General features: G+C 43.0%; 1 protein-coding gene across 24 annotated transcripts in view; it reads left to right on the top strand.

Annotated features, from left to right (window-relative positions):
- The window catches only part of EPB41L3 (erythrocyte membrane protein band 4.1 like 3), a 146,742-nt gene that overhangs the window by 47,752 nt on the left and 79,683 nt on the right, over positions 1-19,307 (top strand). Inside the window, exon 1 of one of the 24 annotated variants that reach the window (XM_030497395.1) lies at positions 861-926. The exons of the other annotated variants lie outside the window; for them this stretch is intronic. The gene's annotated coding sequence lies outside the window, so the exon portion shown is untranslated. Of the gene's footprint in view, positions 1-860; positions 927-19,307 lie in introns of those variants that run through there. 24 annotated transcript variants of the gene reach the window in all.

The raw sequence follows: 19,307 nt of genomic DNA, 5'->3' as shown, positions 1-19,307 counted from the left end.
CTTTTACATTTTACTTCTAATATTGTCAGTGTTTGTGCCCATAGAAAGCTGAAAGATTTGTATAAAGAAAGCAGGTATGACTAAATCTCGTAGAAAATGAGAATATAAGCAAAATCTGTAAGGTTTTGACCAGTAAATCTTGGTCAGGTGCAATCCAGTGGATGCTTTTCCTCTAAATCTATGGAGAGTAGTCCTTTCATAGAGTATTGAAAGGTCAAGATCATCATGCTGCATTACTGGCGTGGTTAAATTCACGGGTCTTGCTGCACCTGTGTATATGCATAATATAGTATAGGTGAATACTGCTGTGCTGGTCTCCTTGGGTTGGAAAGTTTCAGCTCTAAGGTGAGGGTGAGACCTGCATGGCAATGAGGGGAGACGAAACCCCGAGAGCACTGCATTAGAGTAAGAGCTGCTGGAAGTTTATTCCTTACGGCACTCCTTGAACAGGAAGGCTTCTTGAGTTGCCAGTGTGCTGCAGACCTGCTCACTGCAGCAAAGAACACGAAACACATCAGGGAGTATTAAAAATACACTGCTCCGTATTGACTGTTACAGCCTGGGCCTCTTTCCAAATTAATTGGACGCAGTCACATCCCTCCGTTAATGATGCAGCTGATGGCCTTTTCTCCCCAAGGCTGCCCTGTATGACCGAGGAGCTGGTCGGATGCGTGTCAGCAGCTCATCCGATGGGAGCCTGCTTCTGTAGTGGGCAGGTTTAGCCTTGAGGAGCAGGAGGAGGAAGAGGAGGAGTGGGGGGGGACCTCAGGGTGTGGCACCCGTCCCCAGCCCCCCCCAGTGCCTCTGCCTTGGCAGCTCCTTGCAGGGCAGGGCTGAGTCTGTCTGCTGGGGAACTGCAGCAGAACTGGAGAGGTCTGATTTTAGTTGGGGTTTTCTTCTCTCTTGCAAAGAAGGAGCAAGTGAAGGTGAAGCTACGGCTTATGTAATTTTTGAATTAAGGAGGGCGAGGTCTTTTTTTTTTTTTTTTTTTATTTTGTCTCTAGTGGAAACCTGCTGAATATTTAGTCTTTGAAAAAGAATCACTGTTTACAGGTTTGTCTTTGATGGCTGGGGGGGTGTGTGTGGTGTTAGAGATAATATGAGCACTCCTGGTAGGTTTGACCCACAGCAACACGCTCACACCTATGTTTGTTAGATTTGTTGTTTGGTGCAGCGGTTCTGAATTCCTTGGGGGCTATGCATGGTTTGTTGTGTTGGTTTTTTTTAAATACATAAAATGTCACTTCTTTGTATTTCAAGCATGATCTTGAGTTAACAGAAAGTTCTTGAAATGTGTTAAATGTGTTATTCATGCTGGGTGACATTCAGACTTGTTTCATGGAAATCTCATGTACCAGTAAATGACTGCTTATTGTCTCGGGGAAAACATCAAACCATTTATAAGCTTTTATAAAAGAATACTTGTTTCTCATGAGATGAAGCATCAGCTTTATCTCCTGAGCTACAGCGTTCTCAACATGAAAGTATTAATAACTGTGTGACTTTTTCACATCAAAATACATCCTTGGGTGAGAATCTGTGTATGCTCAGTGTGCACTCAGTGTATGTTGGGCTTCGAAAACAAAGGGTGGGTCCATGCAGGGAGGGATCTTGTCTGCAGGATTGTGCTTCTTCAGTGTGTGTAGCATGGCCTTGGGGTACTGTATTTTAGCATTATATTTATCATGTTTTTAACTGGAAGTATGTTATGGCTGCAGAGTTTGAATTTTCAAAGTGTTTTGTTTAGACATAATTTCTCTCTAATGAAGGGAAAAAAAATGCATGTGTATGACTGAAAAATATGATTGCTGTCAACTAGGCTGAAAATTAAGCTGAAAACATGTTTATTCCAAAGGATCATGACAGATTTTTATTTGGTACAAAAGTTATAGTGTGTATATATATATAAAGACCTTTACCCAAACCTAGACTTAAATAAGTACTGCTAAGCGGTTTGAATCAGTATCATAAAGGAGGCCTTTAAAAGAGATGAACTACTGAAAAGATGGTGCATTAGCTAGGTTTTATAGTGTGTTTCTCTTAACGTTTAATCTCTAGTATTAGCCATTTCTAATGGCTTATACCGTGGAATAGCAAGTCTAAATGTGTGTATGGACACATAGCATTAGCTGGCTAGAAATGTCTTGCATTAGCTGGCTAGAAATGCCCAAAGAGAAAAACTTGTTTTCTTTGGAAAGACCTCTATTTCTTAAAATTTCAAATGCACAGGTAGTGGAGAAGAGGAGCTCGGGCACTTATCTTGGTGTTGGTAAGAGAAATCCTATGGGCCCTTTGCTCCTGCCTCTGCCATTCTCAGTTGTTGTCACCAAAGCATCGGTGCAGAGGAAACTCGGTAGGATTGCTGGGGACTAAATATCTGTGGAAAAGCAGAAATGGGTCAGTATTTGGGACAACTGAGTTAATCTGAGACTATGCGCTGTACAGACAGCAAACTCAGTATTTCCTGCACCCTCCCTGAGTAATTGATATAATGCAATTTGAGTAATTGTCAGCTTTTTGTCTCTGGAGAAAGATGAAATCTTTACTTTTTACTTGGTCATTGATTGTATCAGCAAATCTGGTTGTTCTTGAATAAAGTGGATAAAAGCAAAAGGAAATTATAATAATCTAAATCACGTATCTATTTGCATCCTATGGGATGCAGTATATGAAGGGTAATACATAAATAAAAGTTTAAAAAACAACATAGAAGTAAGAAAAGGGAAAAAAAAAAAAAACCATTTTACAGAAACCCCTTCAATTTTTACCCTTTCCTTTATAGATCATGGAAATACTTTGAGTGCCTCAGACAGAGAATCCCTTTCAGTGGCTTCACTACATATCAAAACTGATCTGTTGGCAAGCTGGGAAACAAAAGAAGTACTGAAATCCGCATGAGGATCACCCTCCAGATGTTTGATCCCACTGAGAAAAGTCTTTATAGTTTAGAGGGTTAAAGAAGAATGTGGAAACTGGGGACTCAGAGTGCGTGGTGGGGGGTAAAGGGCTAGAATAAATGGGAAGCATATGTGAATACAAAGAAATATTTCGGGAAGGGGTGAGGGGGTGTGTAAAGAGGAAAAAAAGCAGGATACAGCTTTGAATACATACTTAAGTGCATGTATTTTGTATGAAATGTTTACTGGCAAACGTGACAGAAGGCAAAAGTCATAGCACTGCTCTAATGAGTTAGAGGTGGGATAAGAAAGTTCCTGTGTGGAATTGGAGAATGGTTGATGTTTCTGTTGTCATGCTGTGTTAAAATCTGAACTACCAAGGTATAGCATGTGTCTGTTGCTTGGCTTTTACTACAGCCTTTTTCCTAAAGGAAAGGGTCTCAGTTTGATTCCAGATGGGCTGGAGGTAGCAAGCAAGAGAATATATTTGAGGTGGGAACAGCTGACCCTGGCATGTTCTTGGTTGGAGCCTTGTTGATGGATGATGGGATGTTCATGGGAGAGAGGAAGGGAAAGCACCCATCTCTGGCCCATGTCAGACCAGAGCAAGCTGCACACTTATGCCTGTGGTTTTGCTCTTCTCTTCACTTGTGTCCTGCTCCCCCAGCCAGCCTCCTGCCTGCTGCTCCTACTGCAAGTCCCCTTTCCCTGGTTGTGGTCACTGGCTGGGTGACCCTTCTTTTGGGCTCCATGGAGGGGTCCCTGCTGGTGCAGGAGCCTGTGGCACCATCCATCCTTCCCATCACCCAGGAAGGTGGCCAAGCACCTGTTCCACTTCCCCGCCTCCTGATTTGGGATTATCCCTCTGCTTTCTCCATTCTCAGAGCTTCCCCACCTTGCAGTGGCTCAGCCTGAGTGCTCTGCACCTCCCCAGAGGAGCACAGGCGGTGAGTAAATCCTGGGAGGCAGCCTTTCCCAGGTGCCAGGAGGTGACACTGCTCACAGCAGCTGGGGCGTGTGACATGGCTGGTGGTGATGGAGCAGGAATCATCCCTGGTGGTGGAGGTTACCTTGTTTACTCCTGATGAATCTCAGGGCAATTATGTGTAACACCTCCTAGTTTCCTAGAACATACTGGCTGCAAATAAAATCTTGTTTAATAAGCCAGCGAATGCAAACAGGCTGTGAAGAGGAAAAAAACCAAAACCAACCAAAACAAAAACCAAACCAAAACAGTTTATGCTGAGAGTTCTGTTCTTGCACCCTGACTCATGTCAGGAGTATCTTTATCTGCTAGTCTTCCCACAGAAATCGGTAAGCAAGGCTTGATTTGGTTTAGATAGAGGTGTCAAAATCTGACCCCACTAGCTTGGGTCGGGAAGCTGTAATCTCTGTAAGGACCCTGGAGATGATTACTTCACCAGGTCCACTGAATTCGTCACTGTTTTCTTTCAATTAAATCACTGCTGTTGCAGAGCAAAGGTTGGGGCAGGCAGCGCTCAGCTCCTCTACTCCTCAGCACATCGTGATTGCAGCAAATGCCCCACAGCTCTGTTGGAGTCAGTATACGTACACATACTTCTATACAGAGAGGAATATTGCCTCTTGAATATGGGAATTGTTTGCAGCAAGAAACCTAGTGCTTCTGGTTTGTTCCTAGTGCTCCTAGGTTTGTTAAGAACCAGCGGTTCTTAACTGTGCATATCAGTAAATGTGAGGTTTGCTAAAGGTGAAGATGGTGGGTGAGGTATGCAAGTGTGCTCTCAGGAAAGCAGGGTCTTTTTGCTTCAGCGAGATGGTCTTGATAGTCCAGGCACTGGCTGCACTGAGCCCTTTGCATGGGACATCTGGCACCGCCATTGGCTGGGCAGGTTGGGGAGGGTGATGGACAGCTGCCTTTTCAGAGGTCAGCATGTCACCTTGTCTCAAAGCAGGAGTAAAACACAGGTCTCGCTCTCACTTGAGGGGCCGGTGCAAGGCATAGTTGCCTTTTGTTGTAAGCAGGTTTCTTAATATATCATTTTATAATAGAAGTAAGTGGCTGGTTTAACCATGTGTCTTGCTAGGCAAACACCGATGTGAAATGTTAAGAACAGCCCTGAAAGGAGGGGCCCAACTTTGGGTTTGAAAGGTGAAGTGAGATGGCAGGTTTTTACTTTGGAATTTGTCTTTTCCGTTTCTTCTGTCTCTCTCTTTTGGATCATTCCAGAAGATTGAAAGTTTTGGTTAATTATATGTGCATAAAGGGAAACACTGTAACGTAGTTTCCATATACTGGAGCATTATTCTTGTACAGCTGGAGCTGGCAGCCTTTCATTCCCTTACCACCTCCTTTTTCTCCTAAAAATAGCAGCATACTACAGTGGGATTACAGGAGAGGCAGAAGAACGTTTCCTGAGCAACAATTTTTGCCAGATGGTGGTTGAGGTAGCATCAAGAGTGGATTTTTGGGGAGTCAAAGGGAGATATAAATAGGAACAAAACAAAGTGAGACAGAGGTAAAACTGGGATGGAGAGGATGAGGCTGGTAGGTGGGAAGCGTATGAATGGCAAGGTTTGCTGGGCTGTGTAACAGCCTGCCCAGGGAATTGGGAGAAACCTCAGCACTTGAATCATTTAGGAGTTGCCGAGACAGAGCACTCAGCAGCAGCGTATGGGTAGCAAACTTGCAGTGCGGAGGGGAGGCGCAGGCAAGATGACCTAATTTCCGTCTGATTTCTATGATTTATTAAAGAGTTTTGCAGGCTTTCTCTTAGCAGGCTTAGAGCTGGAATTTGAGGCATGGCAATTAGGAGGGTCCTTTCATCCTGTGCCAGCACACTGTCGGGGTTTGATCACTTACTTGCAGGGGTAGTGTGCTAAGAGCAGCAAGCAGAGGTTGTGGACGGACTCTACACTAGTTTAGATCTGGTATGGACACTGGTTTGCATTCTGTGTTTAGTCCAGCCTTCAATGCCACTGGTCTTGTATGTAGGTTATAATAATGTATTAATGGGTTATATCTTGGGAAAAGTAAAGGAAAAAAGATAAGCACCACCCAGAACCATTTCTCACACCACCCTATTTAATGACATCCTCAAGACCAGGGAATAATTGACTTGTCTTAGTTTATTCCAATCTTGGGAATCCCTTTCTGCCTGTAATGGGTTGGAGAAGAAGAGTCAGCATATGATGTTACCTCCTCCGCCAGTTGTCCAAGACAAGGAGAAAAGACAGCACCCACCCCCTGCATCAGTATATTTAAATATATTCAGCTAGGCTGTCTGTCTGCATAAACCACGTACTTGCTGTGCACATAACTAAATATGCCACACATTTATTGTGATGGTGAAATGCTGATGTAACTAAAGTTAGTGGAAAAGCCTGCCTCTCTCTTCAAAGTGTTGGCATTGAGGTTATTATTTCCGATGTGTACCAATTGACCACAGTTCTTGCAAAGCCAAATCAAACCACCCAGAACTTTCCATGTTTAAAGTTTGAAAGTATTTTATCCTCAATTGCTAGTTGCGTGACTGTCGTGGTTTAACCCCAGCTGTCAACTAAGCACCACACAACCGCTCACTCACTCCCCCCACAGTGGGGTGGGAGAGAGAATCAGAAGAGTAAAAGTGAGAAAACTCGTAGGTTGAGATACAGACGGTTTAACAGGTAAAGCAAAAGCCACACATGCAAGTAAAGCAGAACAAGGAATTCATTCACCACTTCCCATGGTCAGGCAGGTGTTCAGCCATCTCCAGGAAGGCAGGGCTCCATCATGTGTAATGGATACTTAGGAAGACAAATACCATCACTCTGAATGTTCCCCTCCCTTCCATCTTCCCCCAGCTCTATATGCTGAGCATGATGCCATATGGTATGGGATATCCCTTGGGTCAGTTGGGCTGTGCCAGCCCTCCCCACCCCCCAACTTATTTTCCACCCCCAGCCCACTCACTGGTGGGGTGGTGTGAGAGCAGAAAGGACCTTGGCTCTGTGTAAGCACTGCTCAGCAGTAACTAATAATACATCCCTCTGTTATCAACACCGTTTCCAGCACAAATACAAAATACATCTTCATACTAGCTACTATGAAGAAAATTAACTCTACCCCAGCCAAAACCAGCCCAGCGACACAGATTTCTTGACTTGTTCTTCATTGTGCAAACCCAAAACTGTGTTTCTTATATATAAGCCATGATGAATATTTTACTTTGCAGCTTCTCTACTAACAGGGCAATGCAGAGCAGTGAAGCCAGTCCTTTTCTCAACCCAAGGGGACAGTGATTGCGTTAAGGATGCAGAACTGAAGAATAGAAATTCCTTCTTACATTTTTACCAACTTCCCACTGCTGTGCTATAGGAACAGACATAAAATGCTTTTTGCCAGTACAGACCAAATGGTGGGGTTTGAGGGTTACCCACAGAGTCACGGCGGTTGTAGTTTCTGTGTTATGCTGGCCAGAAGGACACCAGCAGCTTCTGTAACAGGAGTGTCCATGTTAAAGTAAATTCTTTGCCTGGTTTTGGACTCCCTCCCTTTCAGCTCCAATTTTATTTTTACCTATCTGCCATGCAGACATGATGATAGTGCTTTCCCCATCTGTTGTTCTGAATCACCTCACCCCAATAGCAGTTTGGTTATTGTACTTTATTTTGCTGTTTGCTTATGTCCTGCATTTTCCATCAGCAGAAGCACCACTTCCTAACTCTTGCTGGCATTTCTTCTGTCTAAAAGCAAGATAGCTGTATGAAAGAAGGTGCCCCCTGTGACCTTCTGATCCTGTGATGTGGCTTTGAAGAACGCAATCAGTGTAGCTGTGCTTCTGTCTCCTAACCAGTTTGTGGAAATCAATGCAAGTGTTTAATATCTCCATAGATTTGTAAGAAATCTTGCTGTGATTTATTTAAGTAAAAAAAAAAATAAAGCGGGTGTGCAATAGATGATACAGCAACAAGCCATCATGTTATACAGATACAAATTGCCCTAAGAAGATATCCATAATTTTCTAACTTCCCAGCAGTTATGAAGGGATAAAATGGATACATTAACTACATACTACATTATGCAGTTTACTAAAAATGCTTTGCTATGTCTGGTTTTTTTAAAGGCTTGCCAGGGCTATCGTCATTCCTAACCTGCAGAACTGTGAGTCTGCTTCCTTGATAGTGCCCTGTGTGCCTCGTAGATGTTGTGGTAAGAAGAAAAATCACTGCAGGATGGGACTTGGCAAACAAATCAAGGTCTCAGCCAAGGAAATGCGTTGTCTGTTCATTTTCTAAACAAAACTAGTTCAGCTGAAGGCGAGTGTTTTGTATCTGGTTTCCATTGGCTGTATTTTGATTTTGTAAAGTAGTTGTGATGGGCAATTATTTTTGCATACATGCCATTGTTTAAAAAATACTAGTGGTTTAATATCTTTTAATTGTTAGCTGCTGAGCCTGAAAGAAACTGTCCAGAAATTGAGAAGGTATAACACAAACATTATCAAGAGTCTGAGTAAGTGTTTACATGATGAACAGGATTATTTCCTACTTAAAAACATACTAGTTGGAGAAGTAGGCTGAGCAGAAGTCATTCTTGGACTAGTGGCATGTTTAAGCCCAACATTTTAAGATTCTCAAGCAAGGAATCTTACTTTCTGGTTGCATTTTGCCTTCCTTTTAAGAACTTGTATAACCCACTGTAATTTAATCCAGTATTCTGAAATTGTGGTGTATGGAAACCCCATTTTAAGTTACTCTGTGGAAATTGTTTACAACTTTATTTCTTTTTGAACTCTGGTTAGACACATGAAAAGGAAGTTACTGATCTATTGATTATTGATCTAATATTGAATATTAGAGAGAGACAAAATTAGTACCTAAGAGTAATATTTAACATCGCTTAAGATGACAGCTCTGCAAAAAGCATGATATCTTCCAGAATTGGGTTGGCAAGACATCATGACAAGTGCACTCTGTTAGGAAAAGTCAACTCCTTGAAAACGTAATGTGAGCTTGGACTGTTTGTTACCTTCTGTGGGGAAATGACCTGCAATAGGTAAAGCTTTCCTTCAGATGCAAGTAAAAAGCTCCTAAAGCTTCTTAATCCTCCTTTTCAGAGCTGACAGTACAGAATGAACAGCTCTTTCCAGGTGTAGATAAAGCCCTCAACTTTGTTTTGCAGTCACCTTCCTTGCAAACCACAGCATTTTGTATTGTTTGCGCTGCCCAAGGTCCTCCCCTGCTTTGGAAAGCCGAAGCTAGGAAGTAGCAGTGGGGACAAGGACAGAGGTCCTGTGCCCTGCTGGCTGCAGCACCTGCAAGAAGTGCTTCACCTTGGGGTGCTGCAAGATGCTGCTTCCCTGTCTTAGAGGTGTTCTGTAGTAGCTCCTGGGGCTGGTAACTCACTGACTTGATCTTTTGTTGTAGGTGCTGTGAAGATTAATAATTCAGTTTGTCAAGTGAAAATTTAAATTGCATCAGTCACACCTCTTGTAGAGTTATCCTGTGATTAAAAGTGACTAACAGTGTTCAGTGAAAGGCTGTTTGCGCGTTCTCTTAACCTCTGAAAGCATACGTATTTGAAGCTTATGTGTCACATGCACTCTTCATAATTTACCTTTACAATGATATGTTTAATGTAAGAAGGGAAGAAAGTTTCAACTGTAGTTTAGATAGAACTGAAAGCATGTTAATTTCCACTTAAAATGTCGACATTTCTTGCCTTGCCACTAGGAACAAACCATAGCTGTCCAAGCTTTGATTTTTTGCACCTGTCTGGTATGATCCCTTCACTGAGCAGCAGTGCTTTTAGACTTGACAAAACTCAAATGATTACTCTTATGGTAGCTTACTAAAATACCCTTATGGTAGTTGATAAATCCTGCACAGTTACTGAAATATTTTTCAACATTAAAACCTTAATGTTAAATTGTTAGCCTCAACCAGCAGGGTAAAACTGAAAATGAATGTGTTCCTTTCCTGAAGGTACCCCACTTTGTTTAAATAGCAGCTAACTTTCAGCAAGGCTGCAGCCTTCATCTCCTATGAAACCAGCCTGTGGTTTCTGAAATGTGAAGACTGGATCTAAGCACTCAATTTATCTCTGCCATGTGGGGCAAAAGGCAAAGCCAAAGCATGCTGTGACTCCTAAACATGTTAAGAGGAGACACGGGGGTGGCTGACCCCGAACATCCCCACGTCTTCATCAGCAGGCAGCGTGATTGCTGCAGGCTGGTGGGCTGTCATGATTGCTCGTGGACGCTGGCCAGACATGTTATGAATGGAGCCTGCTCACTGTTTGTAATGATAGCGCTTCGTCTGCCGAGCAAATGTTGTCCTACTCTGTAACAGATAATATTTGGAGATGTTGGCTCCTGGTTTGCAGTAAGGAGTTGTAGAGGTCTGGGATTGAGGATGCTGTGTGTGGTTATTCAGCTTTCAGGTTTGGGGTGAGGGAGCTTTGTGGACTCAGAAGCTCAAAAGATGTCTGAGACATTTGAGGCTTACAAAAGTGATGTGAGTTTGTGGCTGTCTGGTGGGGTTTTCTTGCCCTGGATCTGAACAGCTTGTGGATCATTGTTATCCTGAAGCCTGTGGTGTGTGTGTGTGTATACTGGGTGTTATGCTGCCCTAACATGCTCTGTTCAGCTGCCCCAGGGTCCGGTTGTGTCATGTTACCAAAAACTACAGTGTTTACTTCAGACCTCTTTTCCCTTCCTTTTTCAGCTGTGAAGCCGTTCATTTTCTCACAAAGTATCAAGTCCTCTTGAACACTGCAACAATAGCATCAGACAAAAATGTTGCCAACCATCTCTACTGTTCAAGTAATCATTTACATGAAATGTGAAAAACAGGTTTTCAAGATTGAAGTGCTAATCCCAATTTACTGTTGCAGTCTAAAGTAATATGTTTAGTCTTTCATTACATTTATTCACAAGGTATTTCCAAATCTTAATTCTTTCATCTCAGAGCTGCTCTTTAAACTTTGGGCTTTCATTGAACATCTTTGTAAGCGATGGTTCTTATACAGCTCTTTCCAGTGTATTTTCTATGCAAAATGTGGAAGAACTTGCAGCATATATCCATCAGTTTTCAAGCTCTTTGCTTGAAAACTTTTTTTTACAGTGCTTATTGGCACTATAAAAATGCATTAGTTTAATTATTAATACTTCTTGGCCATTTAATTTCCCTAGTAAAAGATGGAACAATTTGTAAGTGAATGAAGTTTTTTAGCCTAAAATCTATAAGTGTAAGAGGCTTTGGTCCTAGCCTATCGTATTGGAAATTGGAAAAAGAGCTTTTTAGGGACTACTTAGAAACAAATGATGGATATTGGTGCCATCTCCAACTGTGGCAGCTGGAAAGTTTAATTATAGGCTGGAAAGTCAGTTAGGGATTAAGGAAAGTGTTAGCAGAAGGGGTGAACGTTAATGACAGCTGTTTGCTTTAGGCTTCAGGGTGGCAAAGTACATATAGCACACAGAGCATAGGACCAAACATACGCTGGCTCTGAACATTCAGAAAGTGCAGGGCAGTTTTTCCTTGACACGTGAACCTGGCTTGTATGAGATCATTTTAACTGTTCACACGCACGTAGGGGAGTGTGTAGAAGGGGGACAAAATTCCTGTCTTTGTTTCAGAGCCCTCAGCATGGGCGAACTTGTGTTCACTGTTGGAAAACAGCACCTGGGCCAGGGATAAATATAAACTGGGAGAGAAGCATGAGCCCGCATTAGGCAAGGGGCATTGGCCTGGGAGGAGACCCATACAATGAAATGGTCAGGGCTGAGGACCTGGCATTCACATGCTTTGCACTGGCTTTACTCTGTTCCCAAACAGCATGCTGCCTGTGTCTGCCAGAACCTGAGAATTAAAACAAGTTAGAAACCCCATGCCACTGAGTACGGGGTTTGTAAGCACCCTGTAGCTCGTGTTGCAGACCCACACGGCTAGTAAGGAAAATTCCAAGTCCTTTTGCCTTTGAAAGTGTATAGGTTGGGAAGTAGTTCTGCATCTGCTTAGGGTACCTATAAATTGTGTTGTACAGATCAGGCACCACTGTGAGATTAGTAAAGGTGCAAATTGCCAGGCCAGTTATAGCCAATGCAGTGTTAAGGCTGAAACAGTCTTCACTTTCTGTCATTTTTCTCAATACTAGTTTAGGTTTTTTTCATTCAAGTACATTTGGTCTGAAAATAGCACGTTTAATTTTTTTTCCCTTTCTATGGCACAGGTTTTTGTTTGAATGAGGAGGAGTTGGAAAGGATGTGTGCCAGACTTCAGCTTGCTAGGTGCATACATGACTTAACAAATCTGCTTTCTAACACACTCCAGTAACCAGAGGTCATGCTCTGAGAGGGCAGAATGATAACGTGAGCCTTCATCTGAAAAAAAACCCCAAACCCAAACCAACAACAACAACAACAAAAAACCACCTCAAAATAACAACAAAAAAACCTAGCCTTTTGGTTTTGACTAGTGTTTAAAACAGATATGCAATAGCGACTTGGTGGAATTTCTATTCTTATGTTGAATAGTAATAGCATATATGGACAAGTCTAAGGGAATCATCTTCCCCATAAAATCAAACTAATTTGAACTTGTGGCATTATTTATAATACATTTAATATGTTTATAGGTGTATATGATCTTCCTTGACAATTAAAAGCTTGTGGAGCACAAAAATGTGTCTAGTTTAATAAGCTGCAAAACTGTCCTGTATGAAACTTCTGGGTGTTACACCACCAAGGGTGCTGCAAAAAGGTAGTAATTCAGCCTTTCCGCACATAATTCAATATGACCCACCTTAATGAATGTGTGGCTGCAGTGTATAGGGTAGTACAACCGGCTGCTTGAAAAATAACGGAGTGATCATCACACCAAAAGTTAGTAGCTTTTTTGTTCTTGCCAATTTTGGTTACAACTGGAGCTGTTTGGCAGTGAAGTGGCTGGTTATCCTGCCAATGGTATTTTCTGTCTTCACTTGCGTGAGGAGGGTTAGAAGGGGCTCAGGCAGCACCGAGTGCTAGGTGGGTGCTGTAGCACGCAGGGGATGCTGGCTCTCTCTCCAACGTAACTGCTTCCCACTCGCCAGGGAAGGAGAAAGGAATTTGCACCTCTCTTTCCTGGAGAGCTTACAGTCCTTGGGAAGCTCGTGGAGGGCTTACAGTCCTTGGGAAGCACACCAGGGATGGAAAGAAAGCACTTCATGTAGTATTTAAAATATTGGACAAGATTTCACAGCAGGCATTTCCTCTCTTCAGAAGTGTGAGCAGAGGGAGAGAAAAAAGGAAAAACCCTAACAAAATACGGCTCACTTGGTGAAACTGCATACTTGAACCTGTTTTACTTAAGGTTATGTCAGTGTAGGTCAAGCAATGCACTGACCTGCAGATGAAATAATAAGAAATAAAAGGAACCCTCATCTTCCTGAAGGCAGCACACTTTTACAAGACCCGAAAAGATTACACATGGCAATAGGCAGGCAAGAGCAGGCAAGAGCCTCAAGTATGTGCGTTTTGGGAGTTGTGCCTTTGTTGTGTGCTTGCATGTGAGTGTGTATGTGTGAGTAAGAGAAGATAACTTGCTCGGTCTGTACGCTGCTGGGGTTTTGGGGGTTCTTTTGGTTAAGGTTTCCCCCCCCCCCCCCCAGTTGATTCTTTCCCTCTCCAGCTTGGAAAACCCATTAATTACAGCTGTAATTCGAGGCTTAGATGCGGTTCTGGGCACAAAGGACCCTGCCATGTTTCTGGTCTTATTCAGTACTAATGGATTAGACAAAAAAAAAAAAAAAAAAAAAGTCTGAGAGCCCCACCCTGAAATACTGCAGTAGAAAAGCTGCTTTTCTTCTTAAGAACTCCTAAATATCCAAGTCCACACTTGCATCTACTTAAGCCAGCTTGAACTAGCTTCTCTGCAAGTTTTCAGCCATCTGAATGCCAGCCATTGTCTAGCAACTGGTTTGAATGAAATGGTATCCTATACAGGCCTGTCAGCCCATTCCTTGGCATCATCTCCCCATGTTATGTTTTCTGTCAGTACCGGGGATGGGAAGAGTAGATGTTCTCCTTAGTGGTGTAACATAGGTTGGGGGTTTGTTCCCTCTTAAGAAACCAGTATCAAAGCTGTTCTTAAAATATAGGTTAAAGGAATCAGCCTTTTGATTTTCCATTTTTCATGGGCAAGGCATAGCATGGAGTTCATTTTATGAGTTTATTAAGATGCCCAGATTAACCTGAAATTGCAGTCTTTCCTCACCATTTAACTTTTGGTGTTCAGTAAGCGTTGAGGCAAGCATTTGCCAAGCATACTGAAAGGGACCTGGCACTTCTGTTGCAAATAAGTTTTCCCCAAAAGCACTGCTTGTGTTGAAACAGTTTGGGTTCTGGCTTGCAGCCATAGGTTCACCTAAGCATATTACAAGAAGTGACAGGTAGACAGAAGTAATACATATTTTAATGTGCTTGACTTGGCTAGAGACCATAAAATGGGGTAGACTAGACTTCCCTAGCACATGTGAGCTTGCTCCCAATTTACTAAAGGTTACAGCACTGCCACTCAGGTCACCTTAATGGCCCCAAGGCTTTTGAAAACAGTCAAGAATGTTGAGTTCCTGCGATTTTTGGAAATGTCCTTAGCTCCTGTGAAACTGCTACAGAAAACGTGTCGAGGGGTCAGCCTGCCTAATTGATAATAATGCCCCTAAAACCAGCCAAGGACTGAGGTGACCGCTTCTGAAGTGGGTATTTCAGCAGTGGGTGCAAGCTGTAAGTGAAACTGTAAATGTTTCCAACTGGTATTTCCTAATATTTTAATAAATAAGAGAGTACCATGTCTTGAATGTACTGTGGATACAGGGAGCCGCAGTTGTTCTAATATAAATCACATGCGTTCTGTCACTGAAACTAGATCTGGTACATTAGTAAATACTTGTTTGAATGATACTCAGCACAAAAGAAGAAACCTTTTAAATATAAAATGAAAAAAAATCAAATAATATCTACCTAGTGGTAGTGGTGGTGTTTTTATTGAATATAATGTAGTTAAAATAGTTTTCTTCCACTTGGGAGATCTTTAGGCAGGAGTTTATAGAATCATAGAATCATAGAATCGTAAGGGTTGGAAAGGACCTTAAGATCATCTAGTTCCAACCCCCCTGCCATGGGCAGGGACACCTTGCCCTAAACCATGTGGCTCAAGGCTCTGTCCAACCTGGCCTTGAACACCGCCAGGGATGGAGCATCCACAACCTCCCTGGGCAACCCATTCCAGTGCTTCACCACCCTCACTGTAAAGAACTTCTTCCTTATATCTAATCTAAACTTCCTCTGTTTAAGTTTGAACCCATTACCCCTTGTCCTACCACTACAGTCCCTAAGGAAGAGTCCCTCCCCAGCATCCTTGTAGACCCCCTTCAGATACTGGAAGGCTGCTATGAGGTCACCACGCAGCCTTCTCTTCTCCAGGCTGAACAGCCCCAACTTTCTCAGCCTGTCTTCATATGGGAGGTGCTCCAGCCCTCTTATCATCCTCGTGGCCCTCCTCTGGACTCGCTCCAACAGCTCCATGTCCTTTTTATGTTGAGGACACCAGAACTGTACGCAGTACTCCAAGTGGGGTCTCACAAGAGCAGAGTAGAGGGGCAGGATCACCTCCTTCGACCTGCTGGCCACGCTTCTTTTGATGCAGCCCAGGATACGGTTGGCTTTCTGGGCTGCAAGCGCACACTGCCGGCTCATGTTAAGCTTCTCGTCAACCAACACCCCCAAGTCCTTTTCTGCAGGGCTGCTCTGAATCTCTTCTCTGCCCAGCCTGTAGCAGTGCCTGGGGTTGCCCCGACCCAGATGTAGGACCTTGCACTTGCCTTGGTTAAACTTCATAAGGTTGGCATCGGCCCACCTCACAAGTGTGTCAAGGTCCCTCTGGATGGCATCCCTTCCCTCCAGCGTATCAACCGAACCACACAGCTTGGTGTCGTCGGCAAACTTGCTGAGGGCGCACTCAATCCCGCTGTCCATGTCACCGACAAAGATGTTGAACAGGACCGGTCCCAACACCGATCCCTGAGGGACACCACTCGTTACAGGTTTCCAACTGGACATCGAGCCATTTACCACAACTCTTTGCGTGCGGCCATCGAGCCAGTTTTTTATCCACCGAGTGGTCCATCTATCAAATTGATGTCTCTCCAATTTAGAGACAAGGATGTCATGTGGGACAGTGTCGAATGCTTTGCACAAGTCCAGGTAGATGACATCAACTGCTCTGCCGCTGTCCATCAGTTCCGTGGCTCCATCATAGAAGGCCACCAAATTGGTCAGGCAGGATTTCCCCTTAGTGAAGCCATGTTGGCTGTCACCAACCACCTCGTTGTTTTTCATGTGCCTTAGCATGTTTTCCAGGAGAAGAGTCACATGTTTAGAAGAGCCAATGTTTAGAGAAACATTGTGGGATTATGATGATATCAAAGGCTAAACTAAGTTGGTAAGTGCTGTAATATGGTGAAAAAATTGAAGTCTTTACTACCAGGAGGTATAAAGAGTATTCAGAAATGAAACCATCCTTGGAATCTGTTCAGCACCAGTAAGCACAGTTGATCTTAAGCAGAAATTAGGGTTTGGATGCTATTGCTTGGGAAAGAGGTGGGCTGACGGGGGAACAGGAAGGAGAACAGAGGAGAGAGAAAGAGCCTGAGAGAGGACTAAAAATAGGACTTGCCAGAAGAGGCAAAGAAGAGAGTGGTCTGAGGGGCGGACAGCAGCCGTCTGCAAGCTGCAGAGCCATGTTACGCATCCACTGTTGTCAGGGCGAGGAGGAGTGTGCCTACATTTCAAATAGGAAGAATTGGGTCAGTCATTTGGGAGAATTTTCCTAAACAGGAAGGCAGTGGAATAAATGGCCTGTGGGGAACATGGAAACTTCAGCATTGTGGGATTTTAGTGACAGGGAACATAGATATGTACCAGGTAGAGTTTAGACAGAGGAAAGTGGGAAGGGGACCATGAAGCACTGATGTTGGTATGCAAGACACTTTGAAACAATGAGTCCCCTAATTAAGATCTGGCATGTATTTGACGTGCTTGTTTTGTTGGTGGTGTTTTTGGCATACTTGCATGGCTGTATCTCTCAAAAATAATGTTTGGTGGCTGTTACTGTAGGGCTATTTAATGCAGTTCTGGAACTGGCGGAAGGATTAGCTGGTTTCTTGCTTCCTTGCAAACCTTTAAAAAAAAAGATCTCTTAAAGGTGGCCCCAGCTGTGGTGAAACACATGCGTATAGTGAAGGCGATGGAGAGCAGAGTGGGTTGGACCCCGGCTGCAGGGTACCACTTCCCCAGGGCATTCATGACATCCAGGGAGGGGGTGGATTACTTCATTCATTTTTTAGTTCAGATGTAATGGCCATGTGAGTATTGGCGTGGAGATTTCTGTCCCCACAGAAAACAGACTGCACAGTGAACAGAAGAAGGGAGGGAGAGGTGAAATGCATTTACCTAGCATCAGCTATAGCTACTAGAAGAAATTTTTTGTCAATGAAATACATTTTATGATGAAGTAGGAAGTAATTCTCTGTATTTTCTGCATATTTATTAGCTCCTGAGAAGGTTGAGTTGTGAACTAAGATATCAGTATTGTTTAATGTTAAACTTTGAAATGGTAAATGCTTTCTTGGGAAAATCTTTCCAGTAAAGAGACAGTTGCCTTTCTTTCCCTGCACACTACCACATAATGTAAAATATAAATAACTTGAATTTTATACACTGTGATCTGAAGAGTACTGAAAGAAATGGATTGGCATAAAATAATCAACAGATGCAATGCACAGTGGTCCTTTGTCATATGCCCAGAGTCTTGCATTAGGTCCTGTACAACATCAGGAGGAAGGATGGAAAAAGTCACCATTTATGGGCCTGTTTCACTGATTTGGGTGCTTTCCTGGTTAGCACATGAGACAAGTTTGAAACTCAGCACACCAAACAGGGTCTGGTATCAAAGTCTTTTATCTCTGAATTGTAGGATTCTCCCTTAAAGTAAGGTAGATCATTTGGATTATTTAGTAGCTACTAAATTAGTGGTTTGTAGCCTTAAAAACACACCATCAAATATTTAGCAGAGCTATGTATAAGGAAAAGTACATGGAGAAGGAAATAATTCAGGTTGTCAAGTCATTCATTCCTGAGTTAGGAAATAGCAGTATCTAGCTTAATTACCTTCACTTCTGCTTTCATGTTATAAACTTGATACAGCATACGTTTTTATTTTTTTTTAAATGATTCATTCCTGTTGAGTAATGTAGAATGATTTATGTGACTGACTTTCCTTTTTGAATCCCCAGTGATTTAAAAGCTGCAAAGAGCTTTTCTTCCTCTTTCTGCTGCAAAAATTTGTCCGTTCCTTCTTACTCTCAGTTTTGTGATTAAGCTGTGTCACTGCCACTTTCTCCTTTCTTATTCTTCTCCTCCTTCCTTCCTCCCCCATTTTTTTTTCTGACCAATGTCTTCTGGGGGCACTTCAAGCCACCTGACATTGCCTCAACCCCTTCTGTCCTCTCAGAGCTGCTGTCACTTCTATGTTTCTTAAGTCCAAGATAGTCATACATGTTGAAGAGGAGTTGCCAGATCAGTGTCATCCATCTTCGGAGATGAATCTAGTATAATACTAGGTCAGGAGTATATAAAGCAATTACTGTATACCTGTATGTATAGCATTTCAGGATTGAACAGGTAAAAAGGCTTAGACCCTGTTTAAAGATAGCCATTCTCTTTCTCAGGCTGTACTGGATGCTGGTCTCCAAATCCTCAGAATTTAGTGTAGCTGCACAGGTGGTGAAAGGTTTTGGTTTTATTGGGATGTTATGTGAAGACACAGAAAGCTTGCTCTTAATTCCTTGTAGAGTTCATCATGCAAAGGACCCTCAGGACTTAACTAGTATGCACTGGGACAACGTGTGCTTGAGCTTCCCATACTTTGAAACCACGTAAGTAAAATGGTCAGAAAACATGTTACCAAAGTGTGACTGAAGCTGGGAGAGAATCCCGCATACTCAGTGATTTTAAGTGAGATCGCTCTACTCTGCAGATGCCTGGGCCTTCTGTAAGTCCTTGTTGTCCATGCATTTCCAATCTGACAGGTTTGTTCCTAGAAGTCCTTGCTCCCACACGATCTTTAGGTCTTGGTTTGCTTCCAACATATTATTTAACAGCTGGTGGCTTTGAGGCATTGTGGCTGACTGCTAGTATGTGCACTTGAGTTTTGGGGGGACATGGTGAACTGCATTTTGGGAGCTGGCCGTTTCTCCCAGTGGATGTCTGGCACATGGCGTTGGGCCGGGAGGATGGTTTTGGAATGACAGCATAACCTGGATCACAGGTGTCACAGGCTAGCTGCTGGTGCCAAACAGTATTTTTGTAATCTGTAATGGGTAGGTAAAGTGATGGGGAGCATGGG

This window comes from Strigops habroptila, chromosome 1 (genome assembly GCF_004027225.2).
Source record: "Strigops habroptila isolate Jane chromosome 1, bStrHab1.2.pri, whole genome shotgun sequence".
Lineage (NCBI taxonomy): Eukaryota > Metazoa > Chordata > Aves > Psittaciformes > Psittacidae > Strigops > Strigops habroptila.
The sequence above is the reverse complement of the archived record's forward strand: the minus strand, read 5'-3'. Positions and strand labels throughout refer to the sequence as shown.